Source organism: Arctopsyche grandis, chromosome 1, assembly GCF_051622035.1.
Source record: "Arctopsyche grandis isolate Sample6627 chromosome 1, ASM5162203v2, whole genome shotgun sequence".
Lineage (NCBI taxonomy): Eukaryota > Metazoa > Arthropoda > Insecta > Trichoptera > Hydropsychidae > Arctopsyche > Arctopsyche grandis.
In genome coordinates this window covers 6,763,395-6,786,571 of record NC_135355.1, presented here as the reverse complement: position 1 = coordinate 6,786,571, position 23,177 = coordinate 6,763,395, and the positions used below count along the sequence as shown (strand labels likewise).

The following is a 23,177-nucleotide window of genomic DNA, read 5'->3' as shown; positions in this document are numbered from 1 at the left end:
TTTATTTGAATCGAAAAAAAAATAATATTCAACCATCTTCACAGAAACTTTCATTTGTTTTTGAAGCTCCCAACCAAACCTTACAACTTTACACAGTATCTCGAAATTATATATTATAAGATCGTATTACATTGTCCAATCATATCCCTTCGTAATTCTTCATTTTTTCACATTAATCCCTGTTCTATGAACTATTCATATAATTCCTTGCTTTAAATTTCTATTGTTTGATCATTTTTTTTAATAATACATGTGTACACATGTATTCCATATCTACATATAATATCTTGTGTCAATGTTTTATACGTTGTTATACTGTTTTTTTAATTAATAAAATACTAAACTGTTCAAAAAAGATTCTCAAAATTACTAACTATTACATATTACACTGATAACATAACTTATTTGATAGATTCAAATTTTACTTATTACATTTATTATAATATAATATTGCAATAAATACTCACGTACTGTATGTTCGTTGGTCGGATTTTATTTGCACTTAGACATATTGGTTTGTGTCTTTTAATTAATCGGGAATAAACTTTGTCGAATAGATAAGATGCTTTTGCCTAAGACGCGATGAACCTTTTTCTTTTGATACTCCTTAAGACTACTTTCGAAGAAGCCTTTCAGAAGCCAAACTGCTATACGTAAGAACATATATTTTGCTCAAGTTTCAAGTACACATGTACATACATATGTAGCAATGCTTTATCTACAAGCAAACATTTAGCCAGTATATTAAAAAAAAAAAATTTGTATTATACTTAATGATTTGAATAATACTAACGTCATACCGATATTCCACACATTTTCCGATCAAACTGTTTTATGAATACAGCAAAATTAACCAAGCAATTGAACGTCTGTGAAAAATTTTCAAATAAAAAAGACATTTGAATATCGCTAAACAAAAATAAAAATATTTAAACATTTAAAAAATAATATTATTATAATAATTGTTTTTTTTTCAATTGTACAGGGCTTGAGGGGAAAAAATCAGGATGCCCATTAATTTATTGTAAGCAATTTTCAAAATGAATACTTTCTTGAGCATCATTTGATGGGAGATATAAATGTTTTATAACCATAATAGATAGCGTAGTAATTTGAATAAATCCAAAAATGTTTATGCAGGGCCGGTCAAAAGGACGAATGCCTGAGGCGCAAAATATGCAAGGGCGTCAAATTCGCATACGATTTAATAAAAAAAATATGAGTTATTATGTATTATAAACTTTTCACATTCATTACACACATAAAAAAGATAAAACAATACAAATTTTAGACGTACATTCATACATAAATTTGAATTAGTCATAAATTTACTTGATGCCCTTTTAATATCATTACTTATATTCGTAAAATTAAAATGAATTATTATATGTAACAGCATAAGATATTGTACTAAAAAGTTGCGGATGTTAAAAAAAAATTACTAAGCTAGCTCCATTAGACATTCACGATGCATCCATATGATGGATGCATAGTTGAATAAAGCTTAAAAAAATAAATTCAATTAATTTTTCACCGGAGAGAAAAAACAATCGCTTAAAACTCCACAGGGCAATCAACGATCTTCGTCAGTTTACAAATAAATGAAATTAAAAAAAGAAACTACAAAGCGAAAACCGTCAGTTTTAACAACAAAAACCTTAATTACTTTAGTTGAAAACGGCGTTCTGAAGTTCATCAACTGCGTTGCAACACTCCTTTTTCACGTCCCGACATTAGAAATTAATATTTGCTCGTGATTTATGGCGCGATTGCACCATAAACCCAACGCCCATATACATATATAATATACGTGCGATGTGTGCAAGAAAATATTGCGAGTTCGTCTCATCTCCACGGCATACGTACCTGTTTTATCCGTCCATCTATCTATCCATCCATCCGATGAAAATCCATCAACGTTTAAAAAAGAAAATTATTTTTAACAATATTTACGTTAAATTTGCGCGACGCCCAATCTGTGCTGCTGTGACCCAGAAAGAAATATTTACGTGAACTCATCTCACACGTACAGATTATATTTTTACATGTGCGCCAAATTACATAAGGAATTCGTTTAAAGCAATTCACAAATGCCGGCTTCGAACTGTCTTTGGGACAAAAGCGGTCTACGAGCAAATGCACCGTAGGAATGCAGCTCCTGCAACTGATTACAATTGATAATAAGCGAGAATCGCGCAGCCGAACCCCGGTGTAAATATTATAAAACAGATTTATACCATACTAGTGCTTTTACCCGGCTTCGCTCGGTATTTGTAATATAAACCGCTTAAACATGGCCAATCTTATAGTAAAAATTTTATTAAATTTATATGAATAGTTTTATTTTATTTAAATGTATTTGAAAATTCATTTGTTCGATTACGTCACGGACTTACGAAGCAACAATAAGTCTTTTTCGAAATTATATATTAGATTATATGTACATCATACTATAGGAGTAAAATTTAGTACTGCTTTATAACCACAGATGATGACCGAAATCTCAAACGTTTAATGTGTATAATTAAGTGACCTGTGGGTCGTGTGACCCCCAATTTATTCTGATTCATTAAAACCGCAATGACTGATATAATTTTATGGCCGAAGTTTAACTTAGTTATAGCGCCGCTTCATCACTTTTTCTTTACTTTTTTATTATTTTAATGGCGAACTTTGACCAGGAAAGAGCATTGATATGTATAATATAAATATAAAATAAAAAGTTGCAAATTCAATTTATTCGAATGTGTGTATGTATATTTATCATTTCGGTTTAAATTAAAGCAAAACAGTTTCATTTGATTTCATACTAGATCGCATCCACATATGTTTTTAATACACAAGACATGAATCCATATCGGAATTATCATTTATAGTACGGATACTACAATTTTCTTACATAAACGGATACATACGGTGGGTCTGTTGAACACATGCATATATCGGTATGCTTTTCAAATGTGTTTTATAGTTTATTTTTGTTTTATATGAAAGGTAATTGATTATAAAAGTCTTAATATGATTTATTTTGATTAAATAAAATATATTTTAATTCAAAATAATAAATGGCACCTTGGAAAAAAAAATTGCAAGTTGACCCAGTTCCATATTATACAGGTATTTTGATTAAAAATAAAAATAATTTATTTATATTGATTAAAATTAAGTCTCACGTAAGTGCCGTGATAGTCAACCCGTGGTTTGCGGTCGTTTGGTGATAAAATTACTTAAAAGAACTAAATTTTATTCCATACTAATACCAAACGGGTATTTTTATAACATAATATTTTCGAAATGGACATTCAAAAATGCATTCTGATTTCTAATTAGACGAGTAGAATGAATGATGATGGAATATAAAGTTGTATTTGGATATAAAATATTATCTTATAATATCGTTTATTTAATCACAAATATATCAAATAATAATATTTTTTGCATTTTTTTCTCATTTACATTTACTATTTTTATCATTAAATGTAATAAAATGCATAATCCCAAACTAATTGCCTTATTGGGTCAAATAGACCCTGTATTTGGTTGCCTTACAAGAATTTTTTTTATTTTTTTCTGACGAACGTATAAGTCTTAAAATGTTTTATTGTAATATATAAATAAGATTAAATTAGTCAATAAAGGAAGTATTAGAAGGATATCAACCAATTTTGTTTTCTATTATTGAGTTATTGAAATTTTAAGAGGCGAGTCGGTCCGTTGGACCGATCTTATCCGGATTAGGGTTAACTAAACTATTGAATGATTCTATACACGGTTAGTCATTAATATAATAAATATAATTTCTACCCTTCCAATCATTATCCCTTCATCTCAGTATTCGACAGACGTGAGACGTCGACTGGGAAGTTGACTTACGTAATTACTTACTAACTAGAGACTTACTTTCCCATAGGTTATTGAATTTTCTTCATATTGAAACGAACAAACTCAAACTCTAGAATGCGGTTTATATTTGTTCAAAATTTTAAAGAACTTACCGGTCTGGCTACATAAAGGATAAAATAAGTATAATTAGACACTGGAAATAGACCGGATTCTGCGAAGCTTTGAACGTCGATACATTAGAAAATAATCATGTCGGAAAGCGATAGGAGAGCCAAGCGAAAAATAATGGTTGTATTTCGAATTTTATTTATATTATACGAGTTCTCGAAATAATTTAATATGCAGTGTGTGCTCTGGGAATACTTTTGACCGGGTTCTCTGGCCGATATTAAATTAAATTCGTGTTTCTGTGTGTGTATGTTGATTCCCCACAACTGGCGCTTCATCAATTATGATGTCTATCGAAATGTGTCTTCCGCGAATTCATCTGCAGAAAATCATTTTCGTTCGTTTTCACCGCGCAATGAATCATTTTCCATCGTTTTCTGGACCGCGTCGGTTTATTTTACATTCGTTTCAAGCCCGCATACACAATCTGATATGCCGATTTATATGAGGAATAAGGAACGTACAAATTAATTCTCCGTCTCTTTGCGATGCAAATGGACCGCACCGAGCAAAATTGGACCACGTCCGCCCGTGGAAAATGCGGAAAATCAACATCGACAATAAATCGCACGAATAAATTAGAATCACTTTGATTAAAAAAATAATCATTTATACATATAAGTGATGACATATTTTGCCGTGTTATTAATTTAGAAATACGAATTTTATTATTCATTTGAATTTCGAAAAAATCAACAAGATTTCTTTTGTGAAATGAAAGGCGAAGCAAAACAAAAGGAGGAAAATGAGACTTGTGGAAAAATGAGGCGGAAAACAATGGTTCGGAAAATATATATCTACGTATATTATACAATGCCTAAATTACATAATTTAACTTTTAATGAAACGTCAAATGTTCTTTATTTTCGAATTCATTAAATAGATAATATAAAAAATTCAATAATATAAATTGTTACATGCGAGCTTAATCATTTGAAATCATTACTAATCTAATATATAATTTCGAAAGAGACTTTGTATGTAACTATTGTTGGTTCGTAAAAAAAAAATGAATATTCAAATAAATTTAATAAAATATTTACTATTAGATTGGCCATGTTTAAGCGGTTTATACTATAAATATCGAGCGAAGCCGGGTAAAAACACTAGTATGATTATAATATCAAAACTTACAATACCAATTCATAATCGAGCTATTTTTATTAAAATAAACAAGACAGTAACATCTTTATAATATTTTTTAAAGCGAATCAAATAATATTAATCTCGCAAGTATATATATATATATATGTTATATACGAGTTTAATCATTTGAATTCATTACTTATATGATTATAATTTCAAAACTTACAATACCAATCCATAATCGAGCTATTTTCATTCAAATAAACAAGACAGAAACATCTTTATAATATTTTTTAAAGCGAATCATATAATATTACTCTCGCAAGTATATAACAAGTTTTAACACCGTATATATTAATACAAATACGATAAACTAGAAGTTGTATAATAAAAATACGTACACGAATTAAACTTCCAGATATAAAGTACGTCAAATAAAACAAAATAAGCGGCAAAAAAAACACACACACAGATAACTAAAACCAATTTGAATATCGGCACAACGCACACGAAATTTCCACACATTTTAACACAAACAAAAGCGTACGTTTATTTTTATGTGGGAAAAATATATCATTAATAAAACAAACAAATACACTTGAACTTGGACCACGCTTAATATACATTACACATGACAAATATAAGCTGTTCTTTTTTTTTTCAAAAATAATTACGATAGTTATCTCGTAAATTAACGACGAGCCACATCGTACGCCTGTTATCTTTCGACATATAACCCATACGATTCTAAACGAGCAACCTTCGACAATTTAAAATGTATGTATCTAGCAAAAATACTACAGCTTCTTCTCGTGTTGATAAATTCGTATGAATCAAGAAAATCTTTCCGGTTCATTCGCTGCAAACGTTCACGACGATTGCATACATGTGCTTAAGGCCGGTAACTAGTTTAAAAATAACTGTTTTGATACCGAAACACCGTGTGCCATTGATAACGGACACATTTCATTCACACGCATAGTTTATTTATAACGCTCGGGTCGGCGGAAGAAAAATTACTATTTCGTTATTGTTTAAGTGCACGTGCGTAAAAAACCCAATGATTTTTTTCACGCTTGACATCTAGTGTGTATTGAAATTACTCTCGCTCCAGATACAACGTGTACAATGTTTATATTATGTATCCTATTTTTAGTATTCGACTATTCAAAGTATGAGAAAAACTTTTCCAGTGCATAAAGTTTTCATTTCAATCAAACAAAATCAAATAGCAACAACTTGAATTTTTCCTGACTGATTAATTCCTAATTTAAGAATTTCTTAACTGATCAAGTATTTTAATGTTATTTGCACAAGAGTAAATTATTTTTCGGCCAGTTAAAAATAATTATCATTGCTAATTAAAAATAAAAATAATTATTATGTAAAAAAAACTTCACATTGAAATGCGTAAATAGGTTTTTAAGCTGTTTTTTTCTTTTATGCCTTTAATTCTAACTTATTTTTTAACTGTTCACTTGGATGTTTTTAACAAATTCACCATCATTATATTTATGTTTATTGTGTGAATTATTAATGACATGTTTTTTTTTAATTCATGTATGTTTTCTTCTATTTTTTTATTTTCTTAATCTGTTTAATGCACTCATCGCTTTGCAGTGATCTGTTTGGCGATTGTGCATTAAACAGGCTAAGAAAAGAAAAAAATAAATACTAACATTCAAAATAATATTATATTAAAAGTACTAAAAAGAAAAATAATGTATAAAAAATAGATAATGATCACAAATAGCATTAATAATATATGAACGATAAAAAGCTTAAAACCATTGAAATGTTTTAGGAAATTCAATACATTTTATCTGCAGGTTATTCAATTACCTTCAATTATTCTACAGGAAAATTCAAGGCTTTTTTTCAATTAATCAAAGAGTGCGAAAATGAGCAATTAATCAGAAAATAGTTAAATTTTATTCGAGCGTATAGTATGATGTAATGTTATCTAAAAATGTCAAATTCTCATATTTAACAAAACAAATTAAGGAATCTCAGATAAAATTTACAAAAGGTACTGTGAATAGGCTTATTAAAACGATCTACATATGAATAGAGTTTTTATCACACGAGCACTTATTTCACAAATTCTATTAGGCAGATTTCAAATGCGTTGGAAAAAAATACGTACACATTGAAGTTTTATTGTAATTTATTTGAAGGAAGATAATGAGACTCTTTTAGTAGTGCAAAACGTTTAAAAATTTAAATAGCGTATAAAACTATATTTACAATTTAGAGTAGCCATTTCATCGACTGCATTTAAGTGTTTAAAAATATTGTAGGTACGGTGTTGTGTTGCTGCGGCCAAAATAAACCAGAAGCTGTTCGCTGTGGCCTCTTCGCCTGCTCTGTGTTCTGCTCTGGGACAAGCTACAAACTGTTGGGATATGGAACAGTGGTCGCAAGGTCTTGCAAACCCACTGCCTTGCACAGGCGTCGGAAAACCGGAGGAAATGCGAAAAAACCCGAAAGAAAAACTTGGTGCGTGGTTCGCGATGGCCTAATTGCATACGCACACACCGATAATCTCTCAGATAATAATAGACGCGGAATAATATTAAAAGACACGCGGCGGGGACTAATCTGATCTAAAATTATGGAAGAAGTTATAATTTAATAAAATTTGTTGAATAATTCGAATATGTAAATATTTCAAATTAAAATAATAAACTTCACTTGTTAAATTTAAAATTATTATATTTACTACACGTATTAGCTTATCAAAGTTTCAATGGAATTTAAAAAAAAAAATAATAAACAATTATACAAGATAAAATATATAAAGTTTTGCTTTAAATAAAATGCCTATTAATAGTTCAAAGGTTCAAAAAAAGAACGCACACACACACACAAACACACACTGTCACATCTAATCTGACATTGAAATTTGCACACCATACATATAAATATATTATATATGCAAATTTGCCGTAAAACAGCACCTACATACATACATACGTAGAAAAATAATGTAAATATTATACCTATAATTCAATTTGATCATAAAGTCGAAAAAGAATCGGCCTGAAAAATTACCCGGCAACGAAGATAAATATATGCAATTAAACGTCACACATACACACACAATTCCGACGAGATTCCACTTGGGAAATCATCCAAGCCGACACGTGTTCAAAGTATCGAATTTTCACCGATAAAACAATACACACGAATTCAACATAATAATTCGGTGTGAAAAATTTAGACGTACAAAAGAAATAAAGTGAAAAAAAAAACGATGCGTATGCACGATAGTAACAACTTACCGGCGAAATTTGACCCGAGCACTACCTTAGGTGTCATCGATGTGTTGCACACTCGCGGTCTCCTCAACCACTTGATTAAATACGATTTCGACAAAATCGTACGACGATGCTAAAATCTATTGGATTATTTTTCGCTTTTAATACGAAGGGGGCTCTTAGTGATTTTTCGACGGAATAAACAAAGTTTGAAATCGAAGTTTCGTGATCGTAATGTGGAGTTTGGTGTCGCGAGAGACGCGTCGACGAGCGAGTGTTTGAGACGAGTGGCCGGCTCGCCGGATGGTGGCCGACTAGTAGGAATCGGCAACTGGCATCGCTGGAAAGTTTCCGGAATATATGTATATATATATATATATATTTATACATATATATACAAGTCGTCGAATCGCTCTTTGTCGAGATGCCCAACCCCCTTGGTCGACTGCACGCAAACCAATGCAAATGCAAATGCACCGGTGTCCGATGCACCGGTTCTCACGTGCCCCTACTTTTTTACACGTATGAATCATCGTCTCACTTTCATGTGACGATTATGCGTGCGTATATTCAAAAAAAATAAAAAAAGTTTTCAAATTAAAATTTTACCTATCGTAGCGATTTAAAACCGGGGTCGGTACGTGTTCCCTCAGGGATACGCGCGGGGTCATTTAGGGGTACGCGAAAAAATAATAAAAAGCCCAACTTACATATATGTATATACATAGCTATACGACTCACTAATGCCACATTCCTTTTTGAGCTCCTAAATGGTTTCCTTGATTGTCCCAATTTACTGAGTGGGGTTGGTTTCAGGATCCCAATTAGGTATACTAGAAACGCTGCACTCTTTTCTATTAATCCTTTCAATACTAATACCCTAATATACATATGTATTCCTATCTACAGCGTGTTTATCGTATGTTTAACGGGGAGCTGAATATGGTTGATCTATTCGGTGTTTCCTTGCATCAATTCAGGATTGCCATCGGGAGAGATTATTATGCAATATTCTATCACTTTATGTTTAGTCATGTGCTGTTCTATTTAATCATGTTCTAGAAATTCATAGAACTATCATACATATATACAAGCTTGGAATGATAATTATTCTCTTCTTACTATCTTTTTTTTTGTACAATATTGATAGCACTATATTGTATACTTGTTATTTTTATATCTACGTATGTCCTTCTTTTTGTATATATATTTTATTATGTTATTTAGTAAAAATCTCTAATTGGACTCGGACGCTATTTTGCTATTTTGTTTCTCTTTTTTTGTGCATTTCTACGTCTGTTTTCTGTTGATTTTTCAATAAATAAAATAAAATAAAAATAAAAATACTTGAAATACTGGATGAATACAGAAAGTAGCATGAGACTCAAATAGTTATTTAAAAAAAATTTTCATAAACTATTATTGCCTTAAATATGTAGCATGTCCGAGAATTCTTTGTAATAATTTTTTCTTTATTATTTGTTAGGGGAAGGCATTAAATTAATAAAAATATGAGGAATACATTTATTTGAAATGGATTATCAAGAGGTACCTATTCTTGTCAAAAAAATAAAACTAGAACTGTTTGCGAGGGTCTCGGTCATTGCCAGGGGGGGGGGGTTAGGAGACGCCAGACGCCCCCCCCCATAAATTTAAAAAATGGCGCATATGTATGTATTTACAAAGAAAAAAAAACGTTTTAATTTTTTTCAATAAATAAATAATAAATAAGTACTTAAAGAAGTACGACTACGTGAACTTGTTTCCGATAATACACAATATGATTCATAAACTTTTTATATAAAACTGTATTAAAGCGCCACAGGAGTAAATCTTTTCGAAAGCATAATTAATTTGATTGATAAGTTGGTCCAAAGAAGTCATAATGATTATTCTATTCAACAGGATATTCTAGTCGAATGAATTCACGAGATAAATCTAATAATTAAAATTAGATAATTTCCTCAAATTACAATCTAGTATCGAACGAAGAAAAAGGTTAATTTTTTTCTTTTAAAGATGCTTGGGGGGGGGGGGTTACACTTTTGTTTTTAGCCCCCCCCCCCTTAAAAAAACCCCTTGCTACAGCCTTGGTGAGGGTATATATTATCTAAAAGTGTATTACAGAAATGTGTCATCTTTAAAATCGGAGATTAAAAATAATCATGGGCCCATATAAGGATCATTCAATAGGTCCGGAATAACCTAAGGATTTGAATATACCTATGTATGTACATACATACATATGTACATGTACATATTCTACTCGTATTATACACTAGTTGTTTTACCCGGCTTCGCTCGGTATTTGTAATATAAACCACTTGAGCATAGCTTATCTAACAGTAAACATTTTATTAAATTTATTTGTTTATTCATTTGTTTTTTTATTAAATTTACCATCACGGATTCTACCACCCAACCTTACATACATACAAAGTCTCTTTCGAAATTACATATGTAATGTATATATTAGATTATAAAATAAATTATATAAAAAATCAATCCAGTTATACTTTTCTTATCACTAAAAAATAGGTCACGCCCCTGAATTAGAAAATCTAATACGGCGCTCTTTCTCTCGGTCGAACCGCGCAAAAAAAAATCCTGTGTACGCCCATGCCAATAATATTATGACCGTGTATATCATTGAATGGATCAAGAATTACGCTTTGTCATAATACTAACTGTAATAAATATACATTTAATATAATAGTATAAAGTCTCCTAAATGGCTGAAATTATTGTTAATATCAATGATGTTCAGGTGACAACTCTTTGAAAAACAGCATCTCTGGTATTGTCATTTCTGCGAGGGATTCTAAGTTTGGGTGCGTAGTTCCACGTTTAAACACAGTTGGCAAATATATTCGTCCATAGTAATTTTTATGCAAATAAATATATAAAATTTCCAGTTTTTTACCAGCCCTAAAAATGACTCACCGACCTTGGAGTTTACTTATTTGCATCTAATAGAAATTTATTCATAATAAAAATGCGAATACATTACTGAGATAAAATAGAAATACCGAAATTAAACATATAAAAATGTATAATATATATTTTAAATCACCTAATTGTCTACGTGTGTAAAACGATACTGCACATGTCAGTTATGTTTGAATAAAATTCTAGTCAAGAAATTTCTACTGTTAATAATATATAATTTTTATAAAAAAAAATATTTTTAGTTTTCCTTTACTTTAAAACATCATAAAAATTATTAACGTTATATACATATATGTACATGTAAATGTACCTGTATATATACATATACAGGTACATTTACATAGGTACACATATAGCAAAGTGGGTTAATGCTAACCACCGAAAGGTTCCCGGGTTCAAGCCCTGGGTTGACCTGGATTGAAAATTAATTTATTCGAAAGTACTTCTGTAGTGGTACTGGTCAAACTTGGGCATTTGTAACACCAAATCGACCGTTTCCGAGAGTTTGCCAATTTTATCCGATTTCATTGTTGAAACAGTTTCTTATCCAATTGGCAAAACCATTCTCATCACTGTTTGAACATGATTCCAAATTTATAATCTATACATTTAAATACGCACAAGTTAAATACCATAGGCGTGGCTCAAGGACAACCCGTAAAGAATAATAAAATATGCCATAAAAATTTAAAAAATTTTAGTAAAATTTTTCTTATCTTAATATGTTATTTTTGAAATACTTTTTATACTGATTTGAAAAATATATATATGTACATATGTACATATATGTGAATGATAAATCAAAGACAAATCGATTAAAAGTCTCGTTTAGACTATCGAAAAATCTCACAGATTGAACTCACCACCTTTAACCACGGACAGTATGGGAAACTAAAAATTTATTACAACAACAAATCAATTGACTTAATTACAATACAAAAACACTTTCTAAACGGCCATTGAATCAAACTCAAAATTCAATTCTAAAAATAAATCCAAGATGACGTACACTCATATCGCAAAACTTAAAATTCCACATTACCCAATCGCATTCATAACGCATTGTGTAACAGATCGCGATTCGTTTAAAAAATAAAAAAAAACCACACCAGTGACTCGGACAGGAAAAACTACAAAAGCCGAACTACAACCCTGATAAAAGTTCAAACACTCTCCACAGGAAAAACTACTCGTGCAAAAAAAAATCACCGAACGCTACGGAGTTCACTGTACTTACATATAACAAATTATACAGATCGGCTGAAATATATTACATTATGTACATACATATATATACAATATAATATACATGTATGGAAGAGGTTGTCGCACCGACAAGTCCATCCGTCAGTGACGCTGACAGTTGTCGGAACAAGTGCGCTTTTGTGCCGAATTCGAAAGTGTTTGAAGAGATCGCGAGCCGACAAACGACTGTGTAAAAAAATGGCAAAAAAAAATAATAAAAGCCCGCCTATTTTGCGTATAGTCACGTCGCGTACGATTGGCTGTGACCAAATTCGGGCCGTGGTTAACAACCCGAGGTGCCCATGTAAAGATCACGGCCTACAATCAAGGCCCGTGTCGCATGCGAACGCGAAAACCTACGGTTACATTTTTCAAATGTTGCACTATTGACCCCCTAATTTGATGCGACAATCACACGAGATCCGATGCGAGAGCGGATACGTAAAGCTGAGGACGCACGTTACCATAGCTCAGTTCATAGCATGTGAAGTCGAATTGGGGCGAAATCATACAGAGATGAACGGCACGGCATATCTTCGGTAATTTTTGGGACTGTGTGTCATGAACGCCACGTGCTACGTGCTAGAGTTGCTGAATTTTTTCGCATGTTTAAAAGTATCTAAAGAAAAACACGTGCAACGTCCCACTCTTGTGTGATTTCGCCCTTATAGTACGCATAACACGACAGAATTGCTCCAAGTCGTTACTATGGTCAAGCAAAAAAAAGGCTTACAATAATAAATATGGATGTAAAAATAAAATAAGAAATTAATACAATATTAGAACACATTTACGGTTTCAAATTAAACAAGCTCTCAACCAGATCAGCATATTTAGATTAAACAAATCCAAGCTAACATAAATCTGGTTGAAGAGCTTGATGCCTCTTGCGACATGTGACGAAGAAATCACACTGGTGCGTGCCACATGAGAAGAGAACAAGCTGTAGCATCTAATGTAGCCGTGTCGGCTAGGAACATTGAAGCTCAATTTTGCAAGTACCATTATTTGAAGATTGTTCATCAAACCAACCAGTACGTACATATGTAAAATATAATGTTCGAACGGAAAATTTCAACAGTCCGCTACCCAGAAATTAACCATTCTCCAAATAACGTTGCTCACTGGTGAGCAAATGTTTACTGGTGGGTTCGAAATAAAAAAAATATTCGATTTTCTTGATGATTAAAATTCAGATCGAGCGTTTCTTGCCGATTTTATCTGACAATAACTATTGAGACCAGGGCTGTAGAGTCGGATCAAAATTTATCGACTCCAACTTGAACGATTTTAGTACGATCGACTTTTCTTACCAACGTATAAAATTGTTATAATAATAAAAATAATAGCAATTTTCAAAATATAACAAAATTAAAGGAATGAAATAAATCGCTAAAAATTGACGTATAACCCAATTTATTGCATTTTTGGTAATTAAATAGGTATAAATAAAAAGGAGGCACGTTAATTGTATATGTGTATGAATTTCATAGACAAATTTATCAATGATAAAAATGAGAGTAAAAAAGTATAAGATGGAGGAAACAATCGGTTTTGACCACAAAACATCAAAATACCTGCAATTCAACGATTTTATTTATAACATAATTTAAAAACATGATTTTAATCTAATATATAATTTTGAAAGAGACTTTGTATGTATGTTTGTTTAATTTAATTTACACTCTATTTTAATTTATATTTAAGTTTGTGAATTTCCACTCTGGAAAGTAAAAAACGTGATTTTTTGTTATTTTGTGCTAATTGTATTTGATTTCGAGTTATTATTTGTTATGTAAAAGCAAACTCAATTAATATTGTAATATCTTCTTAATATATAATTTTGAATGAGACTTTATATGTAAGTTTTGGTTCGTAAAATCCATGCCGTTAAATTTAATAAGAAAACAAATTAATATTCAAATAAATTTAAATAAAATAAAACTATTCAAATAAATTAAATAAAATGTTTACTATTAGATTGGCAATGATTAAGCGGTTTATATTGCAAATACCAATCGAAGCCGGATAAAAGCACTAGTAAAGAAATAATTAAATTAAAATCTATTAGCGAATTTATTTCATTAAAATTGGAGACTCTGTTTGACACATGCCGTTACACTATTAATTAAAGAAAATAATAAAAAGTAGTCGGATTCAGTTGATTTTGTACGACTCGGCGACTCCACAGCCCTGATTGAAACGGTTCCATACAGAATTGGCACTAACGAAAATCAAATTTCCGTTCCAGAAATAGTTGACCACTTGATAAATACACTTTCCAATAAAACACGGCAAATAGGAATCGAGCATGAATTAAAAATAAAAATATACATAAGTATGTAATTTTTGTTTGTTTGTTACTTTCTAGTATCTTCCTAAATTACTTCACATAATCAAGGAAAGCAGAAGTCTCAATCGAGGGAGAAAGAGCCAGCTTCACAGCATCACGCCATACGAATTATGTACAACATTAAATTGAACGTCTTAATTGATTTATAATAATTTCATTCAGATCGCATCCGCGTCCATTGCATATTTGGCATAAAAGCCTTGGACGGACGAACGCACGTCCATGTAAGGCCTCAACTCATTACAAACGACCATTATCGCTCACGATCGACTATTGATCATTAGAGCGAAGGACTTGCGGCGAAAAGTCTCATTTTTTTCCATCGCATCTTGCTTCGTATTTTACACTTAACGATTCGTTATGATCCGTAATCCTCTCGAACGGTTTCCATGATGATTGAGAATTACGAGCCGGGACGGCCGTTATTGATGGGACGGCATTATCATTTCGGGCCCGTTAAGGAAACCCAAGTTGAAACAAAGACGTGGCTTTTTTTCCGATATGTAACTTCGTGATGACATGCAGGCAAATCGTGCTGCCACCAATCGCAGATCAATCATCTGATATGTATCGATGATAGCGTTTGCCGGTATAACACGTTCCTGGGATGATGACGAGTGTAGCCAACTAACACACTTCGATCACGTACAATCTCAAAACTTACAGACTAATTAGGGTTGCCGACCGTCATTACGGAAGGACTTACGGGTACTTTGCTCTGTGTCCTTATTTCTCGTAGTCTGAAAGGACGCCAGTTGACCTTTACTATGATGATCGCCTACATTCTTAGGATAAAGTATTAAACAAATCTAATTAACGATTACGTTTTCACAACTATTCCTTCATTTATACATACGTATATATACCTTTAAAAACGGCCAATATCAATATTTACTACATAGTACGAACACAATTATGTATTTAATTTCTAAAAGAGATAATTTAGAGTGAAAGCCGCCTAGTCGCCGTTCGAATTTTTCAGAAGTCTAAATAGATATTTTAAAAGCTTATATTTTTGTGTAATTGTGGATTAAACAGACTAATGATTTGTGACTATAATGGATAATTAGTAAAAATACCCGATATTTTAAAAAAATAGACGTTTGCTGGAGCTTTTTTGTTTGTATTCACAACAAAAAGGTCAATGGTTGATAGACGGTTCTGGGTTCAGAGAAGAAATCCAGGCTGATATCCAAAAAAATATTCGAATTTATTATTTACTAAATTCATATCGTCCCATGAAACAGATTTCAAAAACTTCTACATACAATAAAACACCAATATCACTATCGAAAATATCAATATCATTATTAATAAATAGGGAAATTAATAAAGTTCCAAAATGAGATCCTTGAGCAACACCACTTTTATAATAAATAATATTTGAAAATTCAGAATTCACTCTAACAAACAATCTATGGTTTGTCAAATATGAGTGGATCCAATTAAGAAATGATCCGGAAAATCCCATTTTATTTAACTAACAAATAAATATGAATATTATGGTTGACAGAATCAAAAGTCTTACTACAAACAGTATGTATGTACATATATGTAAATAGAGTAAACTTGACATATACATATACATATGTACTTACATATATGACACCTTTGAAACTTGTATACAAAATCTCTTTTCATTGTTCGTTCTGTTATTTTTACATAGTAGAAGGCAATTTTGTACGAATTTTATACAAATTAAATTTACTGCGATGCCGACTTTAATAATGTAAATTTTATAAGGAAAAAATATATACTGAAATTATAAAATTATTCAATTATGTATGAGGGAGGTAACGAAGGAAATGGAAGAATCCGCCGTGGTTGCAAAATATCTACTGAAATAAAATTAAGCGATTTTATCGCATTTCGTACGCAAACACCCCACAGTATCGCATAATTGAATTTCTAATGTCGCGGCATATTACGTTTGTTGTCCTTTCGCGAAGTTTAATGCCATTTTGTACGAAATCGATGCATTTCAAATGTAGCACAGAAGGCGACTTCCACTTCCGACTGTTCAATTTAAGGACATTTTCAAAAATGCTGCTATAAATATTCTGAAACCAGCAAGTTTCCGGAAGAAAAAAATCACACCGCAAAAACCACTAGTGTCTCGAACGAGCGAATTAATTTGTTTACCATTATAATGGCCTATCATTGCACATACACATACCAATTTCAAACAAAAACCGTATATAACACTAGTTTTTTAACAGATACCCATATACAAATGTATAATTGATTTGAAGTGGCCAATTTAATTTATCACACGCTTCATTTTTAACACATATGTAGAACACAGAACTAGGGCTTCAAAGACGGCTTAGACCAAAACCGAAAAACCGGGTTTCTGACCATTTTTCAAAAAACTGAAATCCGGCATTATAAGGCTTTTTTTAATATTATTTTTTGAAGCCAAAATAAAACTAGATATGAAATTTCAGTTTAATAAACCATAAGAATTCTGAGAAAAACATAAAAAATCTCGGTTATCTATAGTAAAAGTACTACTTCCGGTTGAAGTAAAAATATTAGGGTATGAAATTTCTAATTACATGTAAAAAAAATGGTCTGATTTAGTTAGCGGTTTGGGAGATAATTGAATTCAAAAACTTAAAAAATTTCCGTAACCGATACTAAGTTTCAGTCCGATAGGACGAAAAATGTCCAAAAAATCCCCAAAATTCACAGACAAACTGACACACACATTTTTTCTAGATCATGAAAATGTGATCAGTGATCGATTCTGAGTTCGAATCAGTCAAAGTATCTAGTTCGAATTTTCACATGATCACAAAACTTCATGTATTTTTACTACTTACATACATAAAGTAAAAATGAGCATATCCAGACTTTCTAAGGGAATAGGCGTATGATTCATTGAACTACAAAAAAGGGACTTCACTTAGTGGTTCATAAACCAATGAGTTATTATTGAAAGTAGTTTAAATAATTTATACAAGGTCACGGCAAAGGGACAATTTGCTAAAGACGTAAAGACTCGAAGGTTGATTCAAACGAGAAGTAAAACTTTCTTACGACGAAAGATACAACATATATACCAGGGCTCTCCAACATACGGCTTCCGAACTATTTCAATCCAACGTCGGATTTACATTGAATCTGACCCGTGGCCCTTTACAAGCCTACTATTTTGTACAAGCCTACTATTTTGTAAACTTAACCCAGATGATTAAAAAAACTACTCAGCTAGAAATTCAAGATATGTATATTATTTGTGATATTCATAAAAAATTACGTTCTTACAATCGAATTATTTCTTTTATTATTTTATCGGGTTCTGGCTGGCCGGCCTTCAAACAATTATAGTCGATCCAACCCACCGATCGAAACTGATGGAGAACCCTGAATCTAATCTATAATTTGGAAAGAGACTTTGTATGTATCCTTGGTCGTCGTTTTCGTCGTTTTCGTCCGTAGATCGGTGACGTCATCGAACACGTGATTCGATTTTTTTTTTTTCGATCCATGGGCGCCGATTTGTTTTTTTCGTTTCAATGGATTCACCCCCGCGGGGGCGCAAGGCGAGTAGCTTCATGGGGCCCCGCCAGGGGCGCCACAAGGGGCGCAGCCCCATGGGGCTCAAAAGGGGGCGCCACAAGGGGCGCAGCCCCGTGGGGCCCCGAAGGGGGCCCGGGGGGCCCAGCCTCATGGGGCGCAGCCCCATGGGGCTCAAAAGGGGGCGCCACGAGGGGCGCAGCCCCGTGGGGCCCCGGGGGGGCCCAGCCTCATGGGGCGCAGCCCCATGGGGCTCAAAAGGGGGCGCCACAAGGGGCGCAGCCCCGTGGGGCCCCGAAGGGGGCCCGGGGGGCCCAGCCTCATGGGGCGCAGCCCCATGGGGCTCAAAAGGGGGCGCCACAAGGGGCGCAGCCCCGTGGGGCCCCGGGGGGGCCCAGCCTCATGGGGCGCAGCCCCATGGGGCTCAAAAGGGGGCGCCACATGGGGCGCAGCCCCGTGGGGCCCCGAAGGGGGCCCGGGGGGCCCAGCCTCATGGGGCGCAGCCCCATGGGGCTCAAAAGGGGGCGCCACAAGGGGCGCAGCCCCGTGGGGCCCCGAATGGGGGCCCGGGGGGCCCAGCCTCATGGGGCGCAGCCCCATGGGGCTCAAAAGGGGGCGCCACAAGGGGCGCAGCCCCGTGGGGCCCCGAAGGGGGCCCGGGGGGCCCAGCCTCATGGGGCGCAAGCCCTAATAGGCATTAACTAAGGGGGGCGAAGCCCTAGACGGCAATTAATCATGGGGGCGCGGAGGGGCGAAGCCCTAAAAGGCAACTGATCATGGGGGCGAAGCCTTAGACGGCATTTAATCGTGGGGGCGCGGAGGGGCGAAGCCCTAAAAGGCATTAACTAAGGGGGGCGAAGCCCTAAACGGCAATTAATCTTGGGGGCGCGGGGGGCGAAGCCCTAAAAGGCATTAACTAGGGGGGGCGAAGCCCTAGACGGCATTTAATCATGGGGGTGCGGAGGGGCGAAGCCCTAAAAGGCATTAACTAAGGGGGGCGAAGCCCGAAACGGCAATTAATCTTGGGGGCGCGTGGGGCGAAGCCCTAAAAGGCATTAACTAAGGGGGGCGAAGCCCTAGACGGCTTTGAATCATGGGGGCGCGGAGGGGCGAAGCCCTAAAAGGCAACTGATCATGGGGTCGAAGCCCTAAACGGCAATTGCTCATGGGGCGTGGAGGGGCGAAGCCCTAGAAGGCAAAGGCTCAGGGGGGTGCCGAGGGCGAAGCCCTAGAAGGCAAAAAAAAAAATTTGATTTTTTTTTTTGATTTTTTTAAATTTTTTTTTTGATTTTTTTTTAATTTTTTTTTTTGATTTTTTTTTTATTTTTTTTTAATTTTTTTTTTAATTTTTTTTTTAAATTTTTAAATTTTTTTTTTTTTTTTAATTAAATTAGCTTAGTCATGTTTAAGCGGTTTATATTATAAACACTGAGCGAAGCCGGGTAATACAGCTAGTAAATTATAATTTAGAAGTGTTTTGTTCAAAGCTGTATATATTTTCAAACCTCTCGTTTACGCAAGTAATTTTTTTTCAACTGTTGATATAAAAATTTAAAACTTAAAAAATCTTAATTTTCTGAAGCTGGTGAAAACCGTTTAACTGACTTTTGATTTGGAAAGATAACCAAAAACCGTTTTTTTTCGGCCGGTTTTTTGATATCTCTAATACAGAACCTTCCCATTCTACAGCTTTGTATAATGAGAAGGCCTTAACATTTTATGTCAATTGAATTTGTTAAACAATGTAAAAAAATCATCCTAATATATCATCACTGCTATATAATATATGCAAATGAACAATCGTAAACTCTACATCTACGTATTGAGGAACAGGTCGTTTAATTTGAAGTGACCCTTACGTCGAGCACAATTACGGAAAACGTCCAAAATTATCTGGCACTATCAATCAATTGACCGAGTTTTAAAAATAAAAAAATTCAAATTATCCACGCCACTGGTGACTTCGACGCGCCCATACTTAATTGATAGCCGTATGCAAATTTGGATCATCTGTGGTCCTTGTGTCGTATAAATCAATTAACCCGCCCAATAATATTACCCTTGACCCAAAGAACCGTCCTCTTCTTCGTCGTCTTCGTATTTTCAATTCCAATTTGTTTCATCTGCCTCTTTTATACCTCATTCTGTCTCTCGAGTCTATAATAAATATAATTGGGTCGCTGAAATTAATGCGCGGATACAAATATCTGTACGCGCGCGTGTTTGCGATAAAAATTTACGAAGAGGCCTCGTTTCTTCTACGAGGCGATAAAAATGCTAATAGTCAATTTGGCGATAGTTTTACGTAATATCTGAAGAAGAACGACTCTCTCGAACCTTCAACCGGTCATCTTCCTATTTAGAGAGTGCATGACTAATATGTATGTACATAAGCACTGGACATTTGGTATTATCACTGATGTGTGAGAGCGGATCATGCAGAATCATCGTACGAGTGTGTACGTACAATAGTTATGTCGAAAACGAAAGGCATTGTGTTTCATACAATATTGCGTTTGGACAATACATTTCTCATTTGATTTCGATCACTACGGAGCGACTTTATCAGATGAATTTGAATTTAACAATAGGGGATGCTTGATATTTATAAATATACATATGTATGTACATGCGCATGAAATTGGATTACGTTGCAATTTGTTTTTAATTTTAGCCTTTGAGTTTTTAGCACGTTGTTGTAATTTTTATAGTTTATTTATTAACAACAGAAACATACAGTATTCCAATATTTTTACATAATTATTTATTTACTTAATTATCCATTTTATATGAACCCCGACCATCAGTGCTACTACAGGCTGCCCAAGGTGACACCTACATATAATCAAACTTTTATACATAGTACCAAATACCATCATTAATGTGACCCCATGATTTTTTTTCAATACAACAAATACTAATAAAAAAATATTTGTAAAATAGAAAATTAGTTCAGTAAATATTAATTAAAGAATAAAGCAAAGGTGAATTGTAAACATAACGTTTAAACATTTAAAATTCCATTCCTGACCAATACATTAAATGCAAATGTGAACCTATACGTTTAATTAGAATTTAAATTTAAATTTACATAAAACTAGTCGAGTTCGAATCCCGGCCGAAATAGAAAAATTATTCGATTTTCTCAAAGATTACGAACATGCCAATCGCTGTCAGAAGGTTATTTAAGTTTAAGTTTGGACCATTGTGGCATTACAGAAGTCCCTAATGCGCCATAATGGTCGAAAGAATACAGAGAGATGAGAAAAATAAAAATATATACATCAACGTATACACAGACAAAAAAAATACATTTACATATATGTACATAATCATAAAAAAAACAACAGCATTATAAAAATAGTAGATAAAGTAAAAATATCAAACAATAAAATACATAGTAGGGAATGTCTAGCACCAATATATAAGAACCAGTCGTAAATACAAAACATCCCTGCGAGGCCCAAATAGAAAAGAGGAGATCAAAATTCTCTCAAAAATCACCATCCAATTATGAAAATAATGACGAGCGCAGGCTACCAGACAAATAGATTTTGTCGGTTTTATCTGACAATAATTATTGAACTCCATACAAAATCGGTACCGCTGAATATCCAATCAATACTACAAAATATAACAATAGTTCAAACAAAAATAGAAGGAGTCACAAAACATATACTATTAGTTAAAATATATAAGGAGAAAAATTGGGAATATCTTGCATGAACAGTCAGCACCAATATATTTATAATATATGTACATATGTAGAAGAACCAGCCGTAAATACAAAATATTCCCGTGAAGCCCAACTAGAAGAGAGGAGTTCAAAACTCACTTAAAAATCACCATTCAATTATGAAAATAATGATATGTGCCGGCTACCAGACAAATAGTAATAAATAATCTCCGATAACTTACGCTCACTTATGTGGAAAATCACATGGCAAGCATGGCAGTAACGATATCATTAAGAAGTCGGATAGCTCTTGATAGGATAGAAACTATCCGGTAAAGATCTGTGCGGGTAGGAGGTACAATCATCAAGTGATGATGTCTACCACGCACATACTTACATACATATTATATTAAACTATTATATATAGTAAAAACGTGCATGACGTATTACCACGTAGAAGCTGGAAAACAAATCGAATAATGAGAATTTTCTATGAAGTTCAAGGGAATTATACCAAAACAAAAGGAAAGAAGTAGGGTATAGGAAACGAAAAAAAATCATAATCCATTAATTAACACTTTACACCACTGGAGATAAACTCTTTTGTTAATAAACCTTCGCTACATAGTAAATACTTGACATTATGAAGTCTGCTACTTAAATTTAAAAAAAAAATCGTAAAAATGTTAATTAATTTAATTCTAATCGCTAAAGTTGGCATTAACCCATTACTATTACGCATAAACGGATCTCAGTGAACATGAGACTATCTATGCAAATAAAATTAAAAAAAAAAAAGAAATAAAACATCAACGATGTTTTCATTGGCGTTCTTCTCGTCGATTAATTGACACTTCCAAAAGCTGATTAAAATGTAATGGTCGGCCGAGACAAACGACACGACTTTCGATCGGCACACACAATAACGCTCGTTTGCCCGCAGAAGAAAAAAAATAATAATAAATATGTACACAGATGTACACATATTTATATTATCATACACGAGAATAATATAAAAGCTAGGAAGATGTTTAGTTTGCTTGTATCGTTTGTATTTATAATATAATTTGACGTG

The 23,177-nt window shown here is 33.4% G+C and overlaps 1 protein-coding gene across 1 annotated transcript in view; it reads right to left on the bottom strand.

Moving 5' to 3' along the window:
- The window catches only part of AdamTS-B (ADAM metallopeptidase with thrombospondin type 1 motif B), a 141,377-nt gene extending 132,704 nt beyond the window's left edge, over positions 1-8,673 (bottom strand). Inside the window, exon 1 of the mRNA XM_077434917.1 lies at positions 8,382-8,673. The gene's annotated coding sequence lies outside the window, so the exon portion shown is untranslated. The remainder of the gene's footprint in view (positions 1-8,381) is intronic.
- Between the last annotated feature and the right edge of the window lie 14,504 nt (positions 8,674-23,177).